Source organism: Polypterus senegalus, chromosome 17 (assembly GCF_016835505.1).
Source record: "Polypterus senegalus isolate Bchr_013 chromosome 17, ASM1683550v1, whole genome shotgun sequence".
In the NCBI taxonomy this organism is placed as follows: Eukaryota; Metazoa; Chordata; class Cladistia; order Polypteriformes; family Polypteridae; genus Polypterus; species Polypterus senegalus.
The window spans coordinates 73,444,627-73,469,442 of NC_053170.1; the positions used below are offsets into that span (position 1 = coordinate 73,444,627).

Sequence of the window (24,816 nt, forward strand, 5' to 3'; positions counted from 1 at the left end):
GTAAAGGTATCAGGTGGGAGTGGGCTTCTAATTGAGCTGCTGCCTGGTTGAAACCATGTTGGAGTTTGTCCTAGAGAACAAGAGGGCTGCCTTTGTGTGGCTGAAGATTGTGGAGGGGAGGGCTCTGACTACCATATATGCTTATGTACCAAATGTCAATTTGGAGTACCAGGCCTTCTTGGAGTGCCTGGAGGGGATCCTGGAAAGGGTCCCAGCAAGGAAATCCATAGTTCTGCTGGGCAAATTCAATGCCCATGTAGGTAACAATAGATACACCTGGAGAGACGTGACGCAAAGGAACGGCCTTCCTGATCTAAACCTCAACGGTATTTTGTTATTTGGCTTCTGTGCTAAACATGGTTTGTCCATAACAAAACCCATGTTCAAAAATATGTTGACTTCTTCTTCTTCTTCTTGGTACACTCAGGTGAAGATGGGGCAAATGATCACAAACTGGTGGTTAGATGATGGGGGAACTGTCTAGAACAGTGGTCCCCAATCACAGTCCTGGAGGGCCACAGTGGCTGCAGGTTTTTGAGTTACTGCTTCAGGTGGAGGAGTTTAATTGCCTTGTATTGTCCACGAGTGAGGGGAAAAGGAATGGTGAGATTGACAGATGGATGGGGATAGTGAATGCAGTTATGTAGTCACTGTACTAATCTGTAGTGGAAAAAAGGATCTGAGTCAAAAAGTGAAGCTCTCAATTTACCAGTTGATATATGTCCCTACCCTCACCTGTGTTCATGAGCTTTGGGCAATGACTGAAAGAATGAGATTGTACAAGTGGCCAAAATGAGCTTTCTCTGCAGGGTGGCTGGGATCTCCCTTAGAGATAGGGTGAGAAGTGCAGACATCTGGGAGAGGCTCCACATGAAGAAAAGCCAAAGGAGGTGGTTCAAGCATCTGATATGGATGCCTACTGGGTGCCTCCCTGTGGAGGTTTTACAGGCACCAACAGCTGGGAGGAGACCCCTGGGAAGACCCAGAGCTTGCTAAGAGAATTATATCTCACAGATGGCCTGGGATGTCTTTGGATCCCACAATATGAGTTGGCAAGGGTGGCCAGGAGAAGTGGACATTGGGGCCTCACTGGTAAGACTTGTCCCCATGACCTGGGTTTGGATAAATGGTGGAAAATTAAAGAAATGAATGAATGAATATTTGCTGAAAAATAGCTAAAGATATAATTGGGACACATTTAGGTAAATTAGTCTGAATACTAACAAAACATCTATGCAATTTAGACCTATTTGTGACAGTAATCGATTCAGCATGTAGTTTGCTATGTCCCATTGTAAAAATAAATTCTGGATTAAATTAAAAGCTTACATTAAAAAAGGAATGTACCAGTAGGTGGATATTGGCTTTGCAGAGGTGTATAAAACCCCACTAAAAACAATAAAAACATTTTGTTTATAAATAACTTAAGTAATATATTGGCCCATTTATATACCACAGTTCAAATTCAAACAAAAACACGGTCAGGTTACAGTTAAATATCATTTATGAAAAATGTTTACATGATGTAAATAAGGATAAATTCCACATCATGTTCATATTTTACATTCTGTATCTGCCACTGATACACCTCTACATTCATTTTAAAAATGTTCAAAAAGGATTTTACTAAAAAACTTATTTTGAGTGTATACAGTATGTGCTGTTATCTATTTGTTAATGTTAAAAAGGAAAAATAAAAACAAACAAAACAACACTTTCCATTTCTGTTCAGCCACACTGAATTAAATGAAATGAGTTCCGCATCACTGCCATCCCAGTTTGCCCCAATAACGAGGAAGGTTCATCTGTAACTCCAAAAGTTGATCTTCCACAGTCCGTACAAAGAGAAGGAGAAGAGTAGCTGAACATTTTTTCCACTTCAAAAAAGAAAAGGAGCTGAAAACTTTTCCCAATACAGAACAATGGCTCAACAGAATCAGGTCTGGATTCACAGAATAAAAAGCTCAGTATATTTCAAGAAACTTTAGAGCCATTAAACAAAACTTATGAGATGTATGATTATATATAGTGTACACTGCAAATCCAAGTGTTTTTTATTTATCGTCATTACCGATATTGGCTAGATAGTCTATTTTTAAAACATATCCTTTTAATCAATTCTTTTTCTCCGTTTTTGTATTATCTCTTTTTATTAGTCATGGCTTATTATTTCAACTATTTTAACCTTTTAACTTATTTATGTGATGTTATTGTTAGGCAATGTTAGTGTACAATATAAAAGATATTTGTGTTTATTGTCATTATTAACATTTGTTAGATATCTTATGTAACTTGATTTTTTCCTGTAGTTGGAGAGTTAATTTTATATTTATAAAAGTAATATAACATTTTAGTATTACATTTTATTTTTGTCTTGATTTCCACAGCCACATATCTCCATATATATGCTGAGAATATAAACCCAATATTGATTAAATATCAAAATGATTCCAAGTGCCCTCTTTGCAAAAAGCTGGGAGACTACAGCATCCTTCTGCATCACCTTCAGAGCCATGAACCCAATGTCGTAAAATATGCAGGTGTTTACGCCAGTAGTGTATGCATGTGTGTTTTATTTTATAAAATCACACTAGGCTACTTTACTTGCAAATAATACTGATTGTTATATTTTTTTAATTAGAACTTTTGTCAAGTTTTACTATCTGTAGATGCAGCACAGAGTATGTCACAAGTGGCCAGTTCCAATGTTGGCTTTGTTAAATCTTCATTGTCAACAGTTTAGTGTAGTTAATGTTTTTCTTTGATTGATTTATTTTTTTACTCCTTGTATTAAGGCATTCCAAGTCTGATGAATAACCATGACTGTGGAATTTTCATGTTGATGGTACGACCATTTCATATTATAACTATATTTTTATGTATGCCAGTATTTAATTTCCAAATGACCATTTGGTGGTTTCTCTATAGAATATACTGTTATGTCATCCTTGAAGTCCCCTTCAATTTTTTCGATGTATGTGTTAACTTCAGTTCTCTCTTCTTTCATTGTAGCAGTTTTGGAGGGAGAATTATAGTTGGTCGTGGTTTCCCATGATTGTCACCATCTACAATGAGTGTTGGGTATTTATGTTGAATTATGTTTATTTGTTACTTTTAGCAAAATGTCCCTAGTGGTGGTTTTGATGTTCCAAAAATGCATACCTTTCAGAATCCACATATTTTAATATGTACGTTTGTAATGGTCGGCATAAATATTTTTGTAACATTACACTCCTTTTAACAACTTGATTTTACTTGATCCTCTTTAGAATGACATGCTGGCTTTGAAGAAGTGCTGGTGTATAATGTCGCTTGTGAACTGCAACATCAAGAGGTAAATGAATTTTAAATTTCTTATTCTTAGCTATGAGGTAAATCAAAGACAAATAATCAAAATGTTTACCATTATAAACTTAATGCTTCACTGCAGGAAATTCCCTTCTAAATGATGGCCAAGAGCCTAACAAAAAATATAAGGAACAGAAATGATGAACAGCCTGGACATTTGTGTGCCTGTTCTTTTGGTTCATTTTAACATTTCCTTAGGCATTTCCTTTGTTACTTTCATTGGAGAAAGACAACATAGAGGAGACCCTTCAGAAAATTTGATTTGCTCCCTGAATTTCCAGATGAAGAGGAAAGAGAATACATCTTTAGTCCCTTCATCTTCCCTTTTTTTCAAAATATGGAAGACATGCATCAGTTTTTAGATAAGGTAAGGGGATAAAGAAAAATTACTGTGTTTTGTAAGAAAATGTAACATACTGTAAACATGCATGTCCCTCATTGTTCTGTTACAACCTACAATTCTAGTTATATATTTTATATATTGTTTAACTTTTATGTAATAAATGTTGCAAACCAATTTAATCTTTGCAGTCCATTGTCTCAGATCTGCACTTCTTAGTGTTATGCGTTAAAGTAATGTTTTATAAGGCAAAGAAAGTACGAGAGAATGTTGGGGTATGCAAGAAATGACAAAATCCTAATACAAGAAACTGTATATGGCAAATAAAGGATTACAAATCAATAAAAAAAAAAATCAGATTCGTAATTATTGCATTGACCCAAACAAAACATGTTTACAGTTTAAAATCTCAACTAATGCGTTAGTTCAGTTCCAAAATAAATGAAAGACAATCTATGGAAGTAAGGCACAGAGGGTACAACTTTCAATAATGCCAATTTTTACATTTCTTTAGAAAAATATTTGATAATATTTATGAATCAGTTTAAGAGATTTGCCTCAATTTTTATAAGTTAGGGCCTCAGTCTTTTGTCCAGTTTAAACAGTTACACTTCATGACATGTTATACCTGTCTTGACTATAGATGTCCAATAAATCTGGAATCTTGGTTATTCCAAAAGGATGTCAAGCAAGGACAGTATCTACTTGAAACAGAGCCAAAATAAATGTAAATATCCAATCTTATTTCATGTATCTAAATGGAGGAACCCTAACCAAAATGTTTAAACATATTTTTATACTGGGTAGAATTTCATATATACGCATGAAAACAAAAAGAGCAGAGCATAACCCAAATGGAGGTGGAAAAATCAATGAAAATGGAAGTTCATCACGATTTAATCCCAGCATTTCAACGAGTGGTGTGGTAGAGGCAACAATGCTCTAGCAGGGGTCCTCAGTCACAGTCCTGGAGGGCCGTAGTGGCTGCAGGTTTTTTCTCCAACCCAGTTGCTTAATAAGAAGCCCTTACTGCTCAAGTAACATTTTTCTGCTTCAATTTAGTTGTCTCGCTCTTTAAGATTTTGAACCCTTATTGCTTATTTTAGTCCTAAACAGCTGTATTCTTGGTTTTTAATTGCTCCTAATTAGCAATAACATGCAAATGACAAAAAGACACCCGCATTTCTCCATTTAGTTTGTTACCATTTACACCTGTGTGTATTTATCATGCACTATTGGGTTTAATTAAATACTTGGAAGGAAAGTGAAGCGAAAAAAGTGAAGGACTGAGAATTACTCATCCATTTTAGTCTTCAGATCATTTGGATGATATCCTTAGCAAACGGAAGAAAATCTAGGATATGAGAATGACCTGACAATGCAGAGTTAAAGCACTAACAAGCCATGAAATTAGATTATTGGCAAGAATTGCTTTCTAATTAAGCAACCGGGTTAGAACAAAAACCTGCAGCCATTGCAGCCCTCCAGGACTGTGATTGAGGACACCTGTTGTAAAGTAAAAGAGATTTCTTATCTTTTGTAGTTATCCTTCTATATAAAAGCGGTCGGGATTGTCCTTCCGTCCCGTGAGTGCTACGCAGGCACAGAGTTTCAAACACGCCCCGTCCATTTTGCAATGCACAATTGGATTTGTAGTTTCATTTTTCCAGGTAAAAGATGATTTTCTACTCCAGACTGTGCGATATCTTCTTCTTCTTTCTTACTGTATAAAAGCGGTCGGGATTGTCCTTCCGTCCCGTGAGTGGAAAGCGTAGCGGTATTCCGCTTATCACAGACTTACTACTTGCAGTTTGCGGCAGGCGACATGATGTGAGCAGAGTTCTGGTGCTCCCATCGTTCCCTTGCTTTTGTGTGCGATGCGCTGGTAAAATAGACAAAATTATGTCTCTGGAAATAATTAATGTTGATGGAGTACAAATGCCTCACCACGTAGTAAATATCAGGGGGGTTCAAAAGGGTGACCTCAATATAGAAAAAAAGTTTAAATTTCATCACAAAAATAACAGAAGCTACGAGTATTAAAGTAATACAGCTCAAATGCAATATAACCAAATTAATGAGTTTTATCAAATTGATCTACATATTGAATTGCCTTAAGAAGTGGTCAACTTAAAAGTCGGTCGCCTTAAAAGGCGGGTGAGCCTAGTTTTTGTATATTGGCAGAAATAATGATGTTTGCATAACTTTGAGCACTCTCTGCTAGAGCAGAGTTTAAAGTATTGCAAATATATTCCAGTATGTTCATTGGCAGTGAAGCTATAACTTCAGGGCGACAGCACTCCGCATTGAAAAACGTTTGATACTGACCTATTTTTTAATTTCTTTTATTACATTAGTATACACTCTATTGATGTGTGTTAACATGTGCAAAGTAGTGTTTGTATACGTCAACCTAAAATGTGTTGTAACGACTCGAAGGTGGGAGAGAAGGACAAATGGAATCTGCCGCTTTAAACCAGACTGCCGGATGTGGCCCTAAACAATTACCATTCACTTCTTCAGCTCATACACGCCACCCGGGTCCGCGTTACTTCGCTCGCCCAGTGTCTGAAGCGACCCATACAGCAAACTTTCCATGAGCCGTCCCAAGGCCAGTGTCCAGATCTGATGCTCACCGGAGGTCAGGAATCACAACCGATGAGCTTACAGCTAGTGATGGGCCGCTCGATACTGAGGTTTTGACACAAATGCACCCGTCACGTGATTTTGAGGCGCGCTAGCGTAATGACGTCATTGATATCTGCACAGTTACCAGTCAGTTTAGTCAGTCCCTCGTTTGCTGACCTGCTTTGGCTCAAAGCGTGGCGGCAATTGTCCGTGATAAGGTGCGCTAACACGAGTTCAAATCCTAATTGGGGCTCGCATATGTTGAAATAAGGATTTTGTATAAAACAGTTATGTAGTACTTGTCTGTAAGTTAACAAATATATTTTGGAGACATTATGAACGATTTACATAGGGCACCTTTTTCCTTGGTATGGAATTGATGAGCATATTTTGCGTAAAGTAGCACATATAATAATCCACAATCTATTCTACCCCATGTCGATCATATCAGAGAGGCTAAGAAACGCTTCACTAAAGCCGACGTATACGCGCAAGGCTCCTCATTAAACGTTTTTACTATTCAGTAATTCCCAGATCTGTAGCTGATTTGTATTATTGATTTCCATAAAGCAATATGAGTAAAAGCGTGTGCTGCATAACTAATCACAACTGTCTTTAAAATGAATCAGCGCCATCAACAGTGTCTTCTGCAATTTTAGGAAAGCCCCGGGATTTCTGCGTTAATGAGACAAAAAAGTTGTAAAGAAACTTTGCGAATTCATCCAGAGGTTGACATAAAGATCACTCAAGAACTGACAAGAAGGAGCAGCTGGATAAGCACATCTGGAGCCAAACTTTCAAACAAGCTCCTGACTTTGTCAGCAACATCCTTCCCTTCTGAATGCATCTTATCAAAGACTGCGCTGGGGGGTTGGTAAATAAGTAATCTTCCGAACTGCAGCACAACATAGTAAATCATTGATCTGAATAGAATTACTGAAAGACTAAGCTTTTGTCGTTTCTGTATTCTTAAACCATCTTCCACTTACACAGTCCACCGCAGTCACTGTCACATTTAATGTTCCCTGCTCCTTAACCTGTCTTGTTACCCAAAACATCAACACTCAGTTTTAATCAAGGCTTTACCGTTCTTTCTTTCATAGACATAAAATACGACACACATTTCCTCTACATACGTGTCTAATAATAATAGTAAACTGGCAAGAACGAGAAAAAGCACAAGATGGGAATATTCATGACAACAGCCTCGGCATCAGGGTGAGAATGTGCCTTGTCACCCATTACGTGAGCTCGTCTGCCACACCTCAGTTGCACTGGCACACGTTACACTCAGGGGCAAATGCAATGGAGAATACCGACAATGTACACATTCAGAAGTGGAATAAATTGACTATAAAAGCAGAACATTTCAGATAAACTATGAATTTTGTTAATCATAAACAATGCAACATAACTATTATATGTGTTTTTACTTTTTTATTTATTCTCACCAAACGTTACATATCTACATGGGAAATGAACATGGGTAATATATTTATAATCATTCTCACTAAAATACACTGTCAAAATATATCAATGAGCAAATTGAGACACATTAGCCTTTAGGAAATATAAAAAAGCGTGTGCGCTGTCATTTAGGACATAATACATTGTTAACGAGACGCACTCTCTACTGATGCGATGTCTCGAAAAAAAAGAAACAGCACAGTCCATGCAAACCTCCAATGAAAAATAAAAACTGCGGACAACGTTTTCCCTTGCCCGGACGCGGGTCACCGGGGCCCCCCTCTGGAGCCAGGCCTGGAGGTGGGGCTCGATGGCGAGCGCCTGGTGGCCGGGCCTGCACCCATGGGCTCGCCGGGCACAGCCCGAAGAGGTAACGTGGGTCCTCCTCCCCATGGGCTCACCACCTATGGGAGGGGCCAAGGAGGTTGGGTGCAATGTGAGTTGGGTGGTGGCCGAAGGCGGGGACCTTGGCGGTCTGATCCTCGGCTACAGAAACTGGCTCTTGGGACGTGGAATGTCACGTCTCTGAAGGGGAAGGAGCCTGAGCTAGTGCGCGAGGTCGAGAGGTTCCGCTAGATATAGTCGGACTCACCTCGACGCACAGCTTGGACTCTGGAACCAATCTCCTTGAGAGGGGCTGGACTCTCTACCACTCTGGAGTTGCCCTCGTGAGAGGCGCCGAGCAGGTGTGGGCATACTTATTGCCCCCCGACTCGGAGCCTGTGCATTGGGGTTTACCCCGTGGACTAGAGGGTGGCCTCCCTCCGCCTCGGGTGGGGAAGGGTCCTGACTGTTGTTTGTGCGTATGCTCAACAGCAGTTTGGAGTATCCACCCTTTTTGGAGTCTCTGGAGGGGTTGCTAGAGGGCATACCTTCTGGGGATTCCCTCGTTTTGCTGGGAGACTTCAATGCTCACGGGCAATGACAGTGAGACCTGGAAGGGCGGATTGGGAGGAATGGCCCCGATCTGAACCCGAGCGTGTTTTGTTATTGGACTTCTGTGCTCGCCACGGATTGTCCATAACGAACACCATGTTCAAGCATAAGGGTGTTCATATGTGCACTTGGCACCAGGACACCCTAGGCCTCAGGTCGATGATCGACTTTGTGGTGTGTCGCCGGACTTGCGGCCATATGTCTTGGACACTCGGGTGAAGAGAGGGGCGAGCTGTCAACTGATCACCACCTGGTGGTGAGTTGGCTTCGATGGTGGGGAAGATGCCGGTCAGACCTGGTAGGCCCAAACGTGTTGTGAGGGTCTGCTGGGAACGGCTGGCAGAGTCCCCTGTCAGAAGTAGCTTCAACTCCCACCTCCGGCAGAACTTCAACCACGCCCCGAGGGAGGTGGGGACATTGAGTCCAATGGGCCATGTTCCGTGCCTCTATTGTTGAGGCGGCTGACCGGAGCTGTGGCCGCAAGGTGGTCGGTGCCTGTCGGGCGGCAATCCCCAACCCGCTGGTGGACACCGCGTGAGGGATGCCGTCAAGCTGAAGAAGGAGTCCTATAGGACTTTTTGTCCTGTGGGTCTCTGGAGGCAGCTGATAGGTACCGCAGGCCAAGCGAACGCTGCTTCGTTGTTGCTGAGGCAAAACTCGGGCATGGGAGGAGTTTGGAGAGGCCATGGAGAACCACTTTGGACGGCTTCGAGGAGATTCTGGTCCACCGTCCGCGCCTCAGGAGGGGAAGCAGTGCAGTGTCAACACCGTATATAGTGGGATGGTGCGCTGCTGACCTCACTGACGCTGGGTCGGTGGGAGGAGTACTTCAAGACCTCCTCAATCCCACTAACATGCCTTCCACGAGGAAGCAGAGCCTGGGGACTCTGAGGTGGGCTCTCCCATCTCTGGGACTGAAGTCACCGAGGTGGTCAAAAACTCCTTGGTGGCAGGGCCCCGGGGTGGATGAGATACGCCGAGTTCCTTAAGGCTCTGGATGTTGTAGGACTGTCTTGGTTGACACGCCTCTGCAACATCGCATGGACATCGGGACAGTGCCTCTGGATTGGCAGACCGGGGTGGTGGTCCCCTCTTTAAAAGGGGACCGGAGGGTGTGTTCCAACTATAGAGGGATCACACTCCTCAGCCTCCCTGGAAAAGTCTATTCGGGGTTCTGGAGAGGAGGGTCCGCCGGATAGTCAACCTCGGATTCAGGAGGAACAGTGTGGTTTTCGGCCCTGGTCGCGAACAGTGGACCAGCTCTTCACCCTTAGCAGAGTCCTGGAGGGTGCATGGGAGTTTGCCCGACCGGTCTACATGTGTTTTGTGGACTTGGAAAAGGCATTCGACCGTGTCCCTCGGGAATCCTGTGGGGTGCTCGGGAGTATGGGGTACCGGACCCCTGATAAGAGCTGTTCGGTCTCTGTACAACCGTGTCAGAGCTTGGTCCGCATTGCCGCAGTAAGTCGAGCCCGCTTCCAGTGAGAGTTGGACTCGCCAGGGCTGCCCTTTGTCACCATTCTGTTCATAACTTTTATGGACAGAATTTCTAGGCGCAGCCAGGGTGTTGAAGGGGTCCGTTTGGTGGACTCAGGATTGGGTCACTGCTTTTGCAGATGATGTTGTCCTGTTTGCTTCATCAGGCCGTGATCTTCAGCTCTCTGGATCGGTTCGCAGCTGAGTGTGAAGCGGCTGGGATGAGAATCAGCACCTCCAAATCCGAGCATGGTCCTCAGCCGAAAAGGGTGGAGTGCCCTCTCAGGGTTGGGGAGAGATCCTGCCCCAAGTGGAGGAGTTCAAGTATCTCGGGTCTTGTTCACGAGTGAGGGAAGAATGGAGCGTGAGATCGACAGGCGGATCGGTGCGGCATCCGCAGTGATGCGGGCTCTGCATCGGTCTGTCGTGGTGAAAAGGAGCTGAGCCGTAAGGCAAAGCTCTCAATTTACCAGTCGATCTACCTCCTACCCTCACCTATGGTCATGAGCTATGGGTAGTGACCGAAAGAACGAGATCGCGAATACAAGCGGCTGAAATGAGTTTCCTCCGCAGGGTGTCTGGGCTTTCCCTTAAAGATAGGGTGAGAAGCTCAGTCATCCGGGAGGGGCTCAGAGTAGAGCCGCTGCTCCTCCGCATCGAGAGGAGTCAGATGAGGTGGCTCGGCATCTGATCAGGATGCCTCCTGGACGCCTCCCTGGTGAGGTGTTCCGGCACGCCCAACCGGGAGGAGGCCCCGGGGAAGACCCAGGACACGCTGGAGGGACTATGTCTCCCGGCTGGCCTGGGAACGCCTTTGGGATTCTCCCGAAGAGCTGGAAGAAGTGGCCGGGAGAGGGAAGTCTGGGCCTCTCTGCTTAAGCTGCTGCCCCCGCGACCCGACCTCGGATAAGCAGAAGAGAATGGATGGATGGCATTAAATGCTTTATATTAAGTGTTCCCCGACCCAGTTTTTAATCTCTATGCGCTTCTTCAACTGACTTCCTCTTGCACTGAGAGGCGAGACAGCGATCGCGACATTGACTTCATGATGTTCCTGCTCTAAGAACATTCAGAATACTAAGAGAAATACTTGATATCTTCTTAACGATGAAATGCATTAAAGCATGTATTAAACATGGGTGGCGGGGGGCACGGTGGCGTGGCTATAGAGCTGCTCCCTTGCCATAAGGGGTCCCCAGTTGTATGTTCAGTGTAGTACAAAGTCCCAAAAACTGGATATATGAATGGGTATCGCACAGGTTTAACTTAAATATTGTGTAAATATTGGGCTTGGTGGGTCGGAGACACGAACACAGGATTAAATGGATGTTCTTCTGAGCGGGCTTTCTTTATTGCATGTGTGCTGTCTCTATCTGACGTACTAAACCTCCAGTTTCTATCCTTGCTTTTTCTTTCTGCACATAACCAATCACCACAAGATAAACGCCTTTGTGAAATTAAAACAAGTTATAAACTTAGACCTCGGAGTTTTCAGAACGTTAAATTATTAAAGCATGTGGGGGCACGGTGCTTGCTGGGATGGAGTTTTCAGAAATTAAAAAGAATCTTCATTAAACATGTTTAATTATGCCATCCATTCAGGGTTGCGCCTATCCCAGCAAGCATCTTGTGCGAGGCAGGAGTAAATCCTGAATGAGACGCCAACACATCGCAGGGTGAATACGCAACATATAAAGCAGCAGGGTCAATAATACATAACAAAACCCCACATCCTACATGTCTTTGAAAGAAAACTGAAACACGCCGAGTAGACCCACCAGAAAAACATGCAAACTCAAGGCAGGGAACACCCGGGACCCCCTTGCTGCGAAGCAGCAGTGCAAACCACCACGCCACCGTGCCCCCATATGCTTTAATACATTTTAAGTTCTGTACATTTTAAGTTTTGAAAACTCTGGGGTCTAGGTTTATAACTTGTTTTAATTTCACAAAGACGTTTATCGTGTGGTGATTGGTTATGTGCAGAAAGAAAAACAAGGATTGGAACTGGAAGTTTAGTACGCCAGATAGAGACAGCGCATGTAATAAAGAAAGCCCGCCAGAAGAACATCCATTGAATTCTGCGTCGGTTCCCACCACCACATCACGAACCCAACATTTACACGATATTCCAGTTAAACCGGTGCGATAACCATTTATATATCCAGTTTTTTGGAGCCTCTTCACACTTGCCATAAAGTTCACTACACAGAACATACAACTGGGAACCCCTTAATGCAAGGGAGCAGCTCTATAGCCACGCCACCGTGCCCCCCGCCACCCATGTTTAATACATGCTTTATTGCATTTCATCGTGAAGAAGATATCAAGTATTTCTCTTAGTATTCTGAATGTTCTTAGAGCAGGAACATCATGAAGTCAATGTGCGGCGATCTCTGTCTGCGCCTCTCAGTGCAAGAGGAAGTCAGTTGAAGAAGCGCATAGAGATTAAAAACTGGGTCGGGGAACACTTAATATAAAGCATTTAATGTGCTACATTAACTAATGAAGGGGTTTGAGAAAATCTAGTAAATTGAACATTCATTTAAAGATGAAGTTTAGTTTGCGACATTCTACTGACAAAATAAACAATAGAATAAAGTGTAAATGTCGACTTTAATCTCGACATAAATGTCGAGAATAAAGTGGAAATGTCGAGAATAAAGTCAACATGTCGACTTTAATCTCGACATTTAGATTTTTTTTTTCTTCACTGTGTCCGTATTTTTTTTTCACCCATGGCCCTAATACGCTTCCATATATCAACGACGTGAAACCCTGGTGTTTTTACTGAGAGACAGTTGCAATACCATTGAGCCACCTAATCGGGATAATTAACGAGCTCCCCACAACTGAACTACTACTACTGTTCTTACTGTGGCGGATGTAGAAATATGTTGTTTGACATATACACGTTAAATTGGTTTAATTGACATGAGAGTATCATTGTTGTATTCTTTTAATGAAGACGAAAAAAATATATTTATAGATGTATACTATATGACGTACGGTTTTAAACAAAATTAAGCGTTCTATTAAAAGGTTGCACCATTTACCTAATTTTTTATATATATATAAAGTTAATATATGACAATATATCTTTGACACTATGTATCAGACAAAGGAAACCACAGCAATCCAAAAGAACAATAATTAATTCTCATTAACTACCTGAATTATAGTTTAATTATATCAACTGAAGTGTGTAATGTCAATACGAATTACAAAATATAACTAGAGAGTTAAGTGTCAGATAGACTCTCAAAATATAGAGGTCAATGCCTTTGAGTGCGCTGAGGCTTCACAAAGACTAAATACAAATGTGACCACGTCTGCTTGAAGCCCTGTCATGATCCATTCTTGGTACTTTGCATGTCTGAGGCTTCAGAGCCCCATCATGATCTCAGTAGTACGCATGTCTGAGGCTTCGAAGTCCTGTCATGATCTCAGTAGTACGCATGTCTGAGGCTTCAAAGTCCTGTTCGAAGCCCATCAGTACGCAATCTCGGTACTACGCATGTCTGAGGCTTCGTAACCCCGTTCGAAGCCTGTCATGACGCAATCTCAGTACTACACATGTCTGCTCAAAGCTTCAACTTATTATTTATTCATTGAGCTCCCATTTGAAGTACATATGGCATCAACAGAGTTCAAAAACTTGACAGAATTCCCATTGAAATGTAGATGATCAATACATGTTAAATGATTGTGCCGGATAATACTTTGTGGCAAAAAATAAAATTATAAATTATGCATCATACAAATGTCGATTTGTAGAATGCATAATGCTGTAAAGAAGAGTTTTAGTGATATGGGTGGCGACACATCTCTCATACTCTCATAAATATCCATTCTTTGCCTCATGTAACGTTTTCATGCAACACTGAACATATGTCATATAGTATACATCTATATATAATTGTTTTCGTCTCCATTACATACATACATGCATACATTCAAAAACATACATTATATACATCCACTTCGCTGAAAATAGTAGTGATGTAGCGGTAGTGGTACTGCTTCCTAATAAGGCATACGTGGATTCGGGTCCCATGTCCACCCACTGTGAATTATGACTCGAAAGAGTCTGTTTTTCTTTTTTTTTCATTAAACAGCAAATTCCAATGTGGACCAGGAGTGAGCAAGGTGAGAACACTAGTAAAGATATATCGAATGGAAATGTGCATCTTGTTTTATATCTATAACAAAAAAATGTATTTGAGTAACGATTTCAACTGTTTTTGTAGTTGTTGATGGCGGGTTTAGCGGTTTAAATTTTTAAATATTAAATTGATAAGGTGGAATGTGTTCTTTGAGTGTTTTCTACACGGTAAATGTGTTAGTAATTGGGAATTGCGCCTCTATTACTGGAAGATTTCTTAGGAATGATACAGACTGGACAACTATATGTTTTAGGAAATGTTTTATTATTGCATTGTGCTTACTGTGACTAAGACAACGTTTTACTGATCGCCTATCCGGACCTTGAACAATTTGTTCACGAGGGAGGGATGCTGCTGTTAAAAGCAAATGCTTTTTCGACAGCAGGTCCAGATGTGTTTATCCCGCTGCTTTTTGTTGCCTCAGCACTCAAGAGGATCTTTAATGCCGACCTTGATATGTGCAATGCTCAACTTGGAGTGTCTCATGTGTGTCTGTGTGCCAGTGACTGCTCCTGTCTCTCAGTCTCTCTGATGTGCTCCGGATTGACACCTTTGAATGTTTGGTGCAGCAGAGCAAATTCAACCTGATCTACCACAGTGGGTTTGTTATATTCAATGGAGGGGTTCATGGACGTCAAATGGCAATGAACAGAAGATGGATTAATGTAAATACGTGAGCTGCTGTCCGCAATTAGAGATCATATTTTGATGGCGATTTTGAGTGGGGATGATTCCCGAACAGACCTCTTTATGCGATCCATCCACAGAATCTCTCAAAATTATTTAGTTAAAATTGGTTATTAAGATTTCACTCCTGATCATTTTTTTTATTATTGTTAATTTAAGTTGGATCGAATTCTGGCTGGCAATACGCTCAGAATTTGAAAAGCAACCACCTTAGTTAGTTGAGCCGTCTTTTCTTTGTAGCAAACTCGTTATTTTTGTTCTCCACAAAATATTATAAGGAGTTAAATAAATGAAATATTTCAATATTTGATCGCATAATAACAACTGTGATTTAAGGATTTCACCTTTTCTTTCTCAGATGTGCTTACCTATATCATGGCAAAGTACAGGGATAAATCTTTATTTTCCGTATACTTCGTTTTAATTAGGCTAAGTCAGACCAAAGAAAACATTTAAGGTTATTAAATGTGTTCTCAAGAAAAAATGAAGGTTAATTAGAATACTAATAACATGAACGATTATAATGATACAGTGCAAAAGTAAATACTAATTGAAAGAGCCGGGAATCCATGAGTGAGGCGTCTTATTTTGTTTAACTCTTGCTATCGTATAGTGCACTCTGCCTGTCAGCGTTATATAAAAATATAAATATTAATTTATATTTTGTAGACATCAGACACTAGAAGTTGCTGACGAACCTTTCTCTTCGTTGTTAGTCTGTAGCAGCGAAAAAATAAAAGCAATAAGAGTTATAACAGACGTCATTGAAGTGGATCATGAGTTTGTGTAATGTTGATGAAAATGGCCAGGAGGGGTCACTAGAGAGGTGAGTGTCAAATGCTTCGAAGCGATTTCCGACACAATTGCTTCAAACGTTTTGATGCTTCGTGAGGCTTCACTCCGCCCATCACTACTTACAGCTGCCGGGGAAGCGAGGTCTGCACCCCCTTGTACCCGTTACTCACGATGCGTCTTGTATAGCCAGCTTCTCCAGGTATTTCCGCTCCTTTGCACAGTGCGCGTCCACCTGAGGAGCGTGTCCCTCTCACATTCAGACCCGGGACGCTATTTTATTGTCATTTGTGGATGAAACAGAAAACTATTTGACTTTGTGGAGTCTCCTATAACAGTTTGTTGCAAGAGCACTTTTGATCATTTCAGTTCCAGATCCAGTGTGACTCAGGTACTTTGCGCTATACTTTAGTTATTTTTCACTTTCAGCATTTGATATCTCTATATTTATAAAGTGAGTATGAAAAGAGACATTTTGAAATGTTACCACAAATACCGGCAAAGGTTAAACAAAAAAGCAAGGCGGCAGTATGTCAAGAATCAATTACGAATGTCTACCGTCTATTTAGCTATTTTCTAACAATTGGACATTAAAACTTTCCCATACCTGAGGGAGATCCATTTAAAGTACAGTATTACAAGTCTGTCAGTCCTGTACTGACCGTTAGAAACCATAACGTAATGCTGAGTGCGGGACAGCAAGCAATTATTCACCAGAGTGTTGCAGGACACACATAACCAATCAAAAGCAATCGGCTGTGATACAAGCGACAAAAATCTTTTTTTTTTTAATTTAATTTGTTAGTTGGACGATTTTTTTTAGACCAAACTAGTATATCTGATACCAAGATATCAAATTCGTTCTTCTATACTTGCAGTAGACATGTCAAGATTTCTCCTGGATATGTTTACTAGGGAAGTCGGCTCAGCAAATGTTATAATTTCTGCCATCATCTATATGCTTCATCGATCCCTCTCATGGACAGAAGCAGTGGTGCTGTAAGAATTATGTTTTTGGACTTTTCTAGCGCCTTCAACACCATCCAACCTCTGCTCCTTAGGGATAAGCTGACTGAGATGGGAGTAGATTCACACCTTGTGGCATGGATTGTGGACTATCTTACAGACAGACCTCAATATGTGCGTCTTGGGAACTGCAGGTCTGACATCGTGTCCAGCAATACAGGGCGCCAAGAGGGGACTGTACTTTCTCCGGTCCTGTTCAGTCTATATACATCAGACTTCCAATATGAATCGGAGTCCTGCCATTTGCAAAAGTATGATGACACTGCTATTGTGGGCTGCATCAGGAGTGGGCAGGAGGAGGAGTACAGAAAGTTAATCAAAGACTGTTAAATGGTGCGACTCAAACCACTTACACCTTAACACCAGCAAGACCAAGGAGCTGGTGGTGGATTTTAGGAGGCCCAGGCCCCTCATGGACCCTGTGATCATCAGAGGAGACTGTGTGCAGAGGGTGCATACCTATAAATATCTGGGAGTGCAGCTGGATGACAAATTGGACTGGACTGCCAATACTGATGCTCTATGTAAGAAAGGTCAGAGCAGACTATACTTTCTGAGAAGGTTGGCATCCTTCAACATCTGCAGTAAGATGCTGCAGATGTTCTACCAGACGGTTGTGGTGAGTGCCCTCTTCTACGCGGTGGTGTGCTGGGGTGGCAGCATAAAGATGAAAGACGCCTCACGCCTGGACAAACTTGTTAAGAAGGCAGGCTCTATTGTAGGAGTAAAGTTGGACAGTTTAACATCTGTGGCAGAGCAACGGGCATTAAGCAAACTCCTGTCAATCATGAAGAATCCACTGCATCCACTGAACAGTGTCATCTCCAGACAGGGGAGTAGCTTCAGTGGCAGACTTTTGTCACTGTCCTGCTCCACAGACAGACTAAAGAGATCGTTCCTCCCCCACACTATGCGACTCTTCAATTCCACCCGGGGGAGTAAATGCGAACATTAATTTTATTTTAATTCTTTTCATTTTTATTACTATTTAATTTAATATTGTTTCTTTGTATCAGTATACTGATGCTGGATTATGTGAATTTCCCCTTGGGATTAATAAAGTATCTATCTATCTATCTATCTATCTATCTATCTATCTATCTATCTATCTATCTATCTATCTATCTATCTATCTATCTATCTATCTAAATTATATAAAATAAGAGATGTATTTTACCTTTTAGCGTTCTTGCTTTCACCACACCACCCGTCGAAAAGCTGGCATTAAAAGGTGATGGACTTCAGTTTTCATTATTTTTTTTTCTGCCTCCATTTCGTTTATACACTGCTTTTTTGTTTTCATGCCCTCAATTTGTTTGCAGTCTTCATTTTGTTTGCGTGCTCCTCCATTTGCATTTGTTGTTTCTCATTTGTTTTTGCAGTTTTGTGATTTTTATTTTGTGTGTGTGTGTTTTCTTATCTGCTTTTGCATATTCAATTTGTTGGTGCACATTTTGATTTGTTTTTGTGTGTTCTGGTTTGTTTATGCATGATTTAATTTGTTTTTGCATGTGTTGTATTTGATAAATTGGCACCATATAGGACACCATAAATAATACAAGCAAACGTTACTTTTCCACCAGACATGGTGCCACTGAAATGTTTTCAATGTTTATAATTAAATGGTACAACACGTTTGTTATTGGTTTGTATTTTACTACTGCAAACTGTATATTGGTGTTTGATCCTGGCAATATTTTCTAATGGTTTAGTGACTGGTATATTTATTAGTGGATGGATTGCAGGCTATGGCTAAACATTACTTCTATTGGAATGTATTGTAAAGATAAACATTTAATACAAGTACAAGTTACCATAGAACTAAAATATTGTCACCTTATTAATACGGTAAAATTCTGGCAACCACAGCTGCCAGTTTTTTGGTTTTTTGTTTTTTTTTTAACCATAAATATATACAACGTAACCATAATAAATTGCTTAGGGGTAACCAAAATACCATCCATTCATTCGTTCATTTATTGTCTAAACAGGGTCATGGGGGAGCTGGAGCTTATCCCAGGGAGCATATAGCACAAGGCAGAACAAACCTGGGACAGGGCGGCCGGTCCACTTCAGGGAGGACACACACACACACACACACACACACACACTAGGGCCATGTTTTAGCAACAGCAGTCCACCTAACCTGCATGCCTTTGCACAGAGGGAGCAAACCCATGCAGACACAGGGAAAACATGCAGACTCAGCACAGGGAGGACCTGAAATGCAAACCTGGGTCTTCCTTACTGCAAGCCTCCAAGATACCAACAGTATAAAAAATACAGAATCATTTTATAATTATTGGTACTTCGAGTAAATGCCTTATTAACTCAAGTGATATAATTTGAAAACCATTTACCAAAACACATCATTTATTTGTATGTAATATATCTGTGTTGCTCTTGTAATATTCACAGAGAGAACAATTATACATTTAGATTAAAATTTAAATGTTTAGGTAAACGTTTGAAAGTTGAATAACTGCACTTGTAATTTACCAGCGTTATAATTGAAGTGCAGAACAAAATTAAGAAAACAGACAATGGAGGACTAAGGTCCCCAGGTAAGCTGGATCATTTCAAACACTGTTCAATATAAACAGTTATTCAAGTGCTTTTTTATTTTTCTTTTACTGAGAACTTGAAAGTTTAATTCTTCATTTTCATGCCTGTTGATCATCACTTATTTTGTAACATAATAAACTTTCGTTAAAGGAAGATTAAAAAAATTAATTTAAAAATAAATTTAAATATTTTGAACGATATAATTCACTATAATAGAAATTGGAGCCATCACATTCGGACTTAGGAGACCCGGGTTCGCTTCCCGGGTCTGCCCTGCGTGGAGTTTGCATGTTCTCCCCTTGTCTACGTGGGTTTCCTCCGGGTATTGCAGTTTCCTCCCACAGTCCAAAGACATGCAGGTTAGGTGCATTGGCGATTCTAAATTGTCCCTAGTGTGTGCTTGATTTGTGAGTGTATGTGTATGTGTGCGTGCCCTGCAGTGGGCTGGCGCCCTGCCCGGGGTTTCTTCCCTGCCTTGTGCCCTGTGTTGGCTGGGATTGGCTCCAGCAGACCCCCATGACCCTGTAGTTAGGATATAGCGGATTGGATAATGGATGGATGGACATTCATATTTAGTATGGTGTTTTCTTAAGGTAAAAAATATGCTATGCCCTGCTTTAACTATCGAATCCTGAATCATATTTTATAAAATTGCTTTTTCCTGTTTGTTTCTAAAAAGAAATACGACAATTATAATAGAAACAGAAACTCGGATTCTTGTCTCGTGATCAGAGGAAGGCACATAAATATCTTTTACCGTTACAGGCGTTTACCGACGTTACTGGTTTTGCAACAAAAGCGATGTGACAAAGGACGCCTGGGGGCGTGGAGTCTGCGACCTGCAGCCGGATCCAATTGAATAACTCGTCTTCTGCCCAACCTCTGCCTGCCCGGACTCTTAGGCAATCGATGTTACGTCGCATCTTGGCTAGTTTGGCTGCTCATTTCCTGACAATCGTCACACTAGCCCGGCGGTGTGAGGGGGTGGGCGGTTGGATGGTGGGAGGTTGCGATCACCTGAACTTTCCTGCCAGGAAACTTGTAATTTTCATACGTCCCATAGCATGTGATCGTCTATTTGACTGCAGGCAGTGAACGGAAAAAAGGCACCGAATTGCGAACGTATTCGTTGGTGCACGTACTGCTTGCTGTACATTCCCAAGTGCTGACTTCATCGTCACTTCATGTGCTTTATGTGTCGGGGTTGCGGAACAGATATAAATACTTAAGGAACCTCTTGCCTATTAAATACTTGTGATACACTGAACTTTATTTTTTGTTATTTATTATAAAGCACATGGAGTCTCCTTTTCGAATATGGCAAGATGTGTTTGGGTGTAGGTGACGTTTAAGCAGTGAGCATTTGGGATCAAACAATTATTTGAAGTCTGAGGATGTTAACACACTAGGTGGGAATTTCTGGACACATATTTGAACACTCATTTGATGTATGACAGCCTAAGATTTCAACAAGGAAAGTCTTGGTGTGTGTAGAGATTTCTGACTATGGGTACCAGCTTGTGGCTACATGGTATGAGCCTATTGTTTTGTTCTTTTATCAGCAAGTTTAGTTTTGTGTGTGTGTGTGTGTGTGTGTGTATATATATATATATATATATATATATATATATATATATATATATATATATATATATATATACACACACACACACACACACACAGTGCATCGGAAAGTATTCACAGCGCATCACTTTTTCCACATTTTGTTATGTTACAGCCTTATTCCAAAATGGATTAAATTCAGGTTTTTGCAAATTTATTAAAAATAAAAAAAAATGGAGAAATCGTATGTACATAAGTATTCACAGCCTTTGCTCAATACTTTGTCGATGCACCTTTGCCAGAAATTACAGCCTCAAGTCTTTTTGAATATGATGCCACAAGCTTGGCACACCTATTCTTGGCCAGTTTCGCCCATTCCTTTATGCAGCACCACTCCAGGTCCATCAGGTTGGATGGGAAGCGTCGTTGCACAGCCATTTTAAGGTCTCTCCAGAGATGTTCTATCGGATTCAAGTCTGGGCTCTGGCTGGGCCACTCAAGGACATTCACAGAGTTGTCCTGAAGCCACTCCTTTGATATCTTGGCTGTGTGCTTAGGGTCGTTATCCTGCTGAAAGATGAACCATCACCCCAGTCTGAGGTCAAGAGCACTCTGGAGCAGGTTTTCATCCAGGATGCCTCTGTACGTTGCTGCAGTCATCTTTCCCTTTATCCTGACTAGTCTCCCAGTTCCTGCCGCTGAAAAACATCCCCACAGCATGATGCTGCCACCACCATGGTTCACTGTATGAATGGTATTGGCCTGGTGATGAGCGGTGCCTGGTTTCCTCCGTGACGCCTGCCATTCACACCAAAGAGTTCAATCTTTGTCTCATCAGACCAGAGAATTTTGTTTCTCATGGTCTGAGAGTCCTTCAGGTGCCTTTTGGCAAACTCCAGGCGGGCTGCCATGTGCCTTTTACTAAGGAGTGGTTTCCGTCTGGCCACTCTACCATACAGGCCTGATTGGTGGATTGCTGCAGAGATGGTTGTCCTTCTGGAAGGTTCTCCTCTCTCCACAGAGGACCTCTGGAGGTCTGACAGAGTGACCTTCAGGTTCTTGGTCACCTCCCTGACTAAGGCCCTTCTCCCCCGATCGTTCAATTTAGATGGCTGGCCAGCTCTAGGAAGCGTCCTGGTGGTTTCGAACGTCTTCCTCTTATGGATGATGGAGGTCACTGTGCTCATTGGGACCTTCAAAGCAGCAGAAATTTTTCTGAAACCTTCTCCAGATTTGTGCCTCGAGACAATCCTGTATTATCTTTTATGATTACTCTGTTTGGCTGTTGTAGCTTACACCTGCATTATATAGGGTGGATTCCCCAACTCTTTATCTCTGCTCTCTCGTTTTTCTTCACACCAATAAATAACAAGTTACAGTGAGCTGCATAGCATTGGTGAAAAATACATATCCAGGGTATTCTCAAAATACTAAATAAAAAGAACATCAGAAAAGTCAGCACATAGTGATGGTGATCCTAAAGACGGGCTTTATGTATAGTGAACCTGCATATTGAAGATGGATAATAAACATGCATCTGAAATAAGAACAACATTTAACATCTGATATACTTTATTAATTACAGAGGGAAAAAAAAATCTTGTCATTGCATGTGATATGTTATACTGCATAATGTTTGTAAAATTATAATTTAAATGATTCAGACAGTTTATATACAGAACCTTAAACATATCCTGCCTTAAACAATGTGGAATTATGGAATTTTTATTTAATATATCTGGGTGGTAGTGAATAATTACCAAACAGTTGGGAAACTACAGCAGATGTAGTAAGGGTGACAGCAAGAAGGGTGCTGGGCGTGACATCTGGATAGAGGAAGGAGGAAAAGGAAACCTGGTGGTGGAATGAGAAAATACAGGAGAGTATACAGAAGAAGAGGATGGCAAGGAAGAAGTGGGATAGTCAGAGAGATGCAGAAAGTAGACAAGAGTACAAGGAGATAAGGTGCAAGGTGAAGAGAGAGGTGGTGAAGGCTAAAGAAAAAGCATATAATGAGTTGTATGAGAGGTTGGACACTAAGGAGGAAGAAAAAGACCTGTAACTGGTGGGATTACATCGGGGATCGGCTCTGAGCCCTTTCTTATTTACAATGGTTATGGACAGGTTGACAGACGAGATTAGACAGGAGTCCCTGTGGATTATGAGGTTTGGTGATGACATTGTGATCAGTAGTGATAGTAGGGAGCAGGTTGAGGGGACCCTGGAGAGGTGGAGGTATGCTCTAGAGAGGAATGAAGGTTAGTAGGAACAAAACAGAATACATGTGTGTAAATGAGGGAGGAGAGTGGAATGGTGAGGATGCAAAGAGTAGAGTTGGTGAAGGTGGATGAGTTTAAATACTTAGGATCAATAGTACAGAGTAACAGGAATTGTGGAAGAGAGGTGAAAAAGAGTGCAGGCAGGGTGGAATGGGTGAAGAAGAGTGGCAGGAGTGATTTGTGACAGACTGATATCAGCAAGAGTGAAAGGGAAGGTCTACAGGATGGTAGTGAGACCAGCTATGTAATATGGTTTGGAGATGGTGGCACTGACCAGAAAGTAGGAGACAGAGCTGAAGGTAGCAGAGTTAAAGATGCTAAGATTTGCATTGGGTGTGACGAGGATGGACAGGATTCGAAATGAGTACATTAGAGGGTCAGCTCAAGTAGGACAGTTAGGAAACAAAGTCAAAGAGGCGAGATTGCACTGGTTTGGACATGTGCGGAGGAGAGATGCTGGGTATATTAGGAGAAGGATGCTAGAGATAGAGAAGAAGAGGAAAGCATAAGAGAAGGTTTATGCGCGTGGTGAGAGAGGACTTGCAGGTGATGGGTGTAACAGAACAAGATGCAGAGGACAGAAAGATATGGAAGAAGATGATCCGCTGTGGCGACCCCTAACAGGAGCAGCTGAAAGAAGAAGATATCTGGTTTGGTTTGCTTACTTGACAGGGTGTAGACCGAAGTATTACATGCATAGGTATGATCACAATCCGATTATTTGGGTGGCTACCGACCAGGTAATGCTTGTGGGTGGTCGGCCAGTCGGCAGACATTCATCACATGCTCTCAGTTGTGAGAAGCAGATCACAGACATGCCCTGTAGTTCCTGTCAAAGATTGTGGTCGTGCTATGAGTGCCTGCCGTCGATGGGTAATGCAAGGAACATTGTAAATACAGGAACAGTGTTATCTGGTCACGACCCTGCCTGATTGCTGTGTCTGGGTAAAGGAGAGTGGTAAATCTCGCTACAAAAAATAATTGTGCTGTTACTGTTTCAAGCCGAATAAAGCTGGTTTTGTTAAAGTACTGAGACTCTGTCTCTTGTTTTGGGGTGCAAGACAGGAACTTACACATCACAAGGTACCAGAAGTGGGGTCCTTGCACTAATGGATCCCCAAGAAATACAGCAAAACCCAGAGCAAGATGAGGCGCTGGTAGCCGCTGCTGCTTTGGTGTGGCCACAAAATTTGCTCCTGAAGATGGCTCCCCTAGACAACCCTAAGTGCTTCCAATTCTGCTTTGCATGTATGGCAATATTAGTGTGCTGGGACAGGGGAGTCTGGACAGCTTTTTTAGCCCCGTTTTAAACCATAGAAGCCCTCCAAGCCGTACAGAATCTCCCTCCCAAAACTTTTGATGATTATGACTACCTGAAGCAACAGATCCTCCTCTGCATGGCTGTGACCCCGGTGGTCAATGGGCACCAGTTTCGGCTGTGGCATATCGGTCTGGATCACCCTGAATGAGGACAGATCCAGGGCTTAGTGGATCTGATTCAAAGCTGGCTCCATGGAGACCCTGTCAAGTGCATTGTGGAAAA

The 24,816-nt window shown here is 41.7% G+C and overlaps 1 long non-coding RNA gene across 6 annotated transcripts; it reads left to right on the plus strand.

Moving 5' to 3' along the window:
• The first annotated feature begins 818 nt into the window (after positions 1-818).
• On the plus strand, positions 819-21,007 carry LOC120517951. Of its 6 annotated transcripts, none has more exons than XR_005631143.1 (6): positions 819-1,940; positions 2,388-2,845; positions 3,013-3,081; positions 3,270-3,334; positions 3,547-3,715; positions 18,051-18,167. It is a non-coding gene; the product is annotated as an uncharacterized LOC120517951 (long non-coding RNA). The 6 variants fall into 6 exon arrangements; XR_005631146.1 differs by lacking the exons at positions 819-1,940; positions 18,051-18,167 and adding exons at positions 4,332-4,415; positions 20,197-21,007 and having other exon boundaries at positions 2,298-2,845; XR_005631145.1 differs by lacking the exon at positions 819-1,940 and adding an exon at positions 20,197-21,007 and having other exon boundaries at positions 2,298-2,845; positions 18,051-18,097.
• Positions 21,008-24,816: the final 3,809 nt, after the last annotated feature.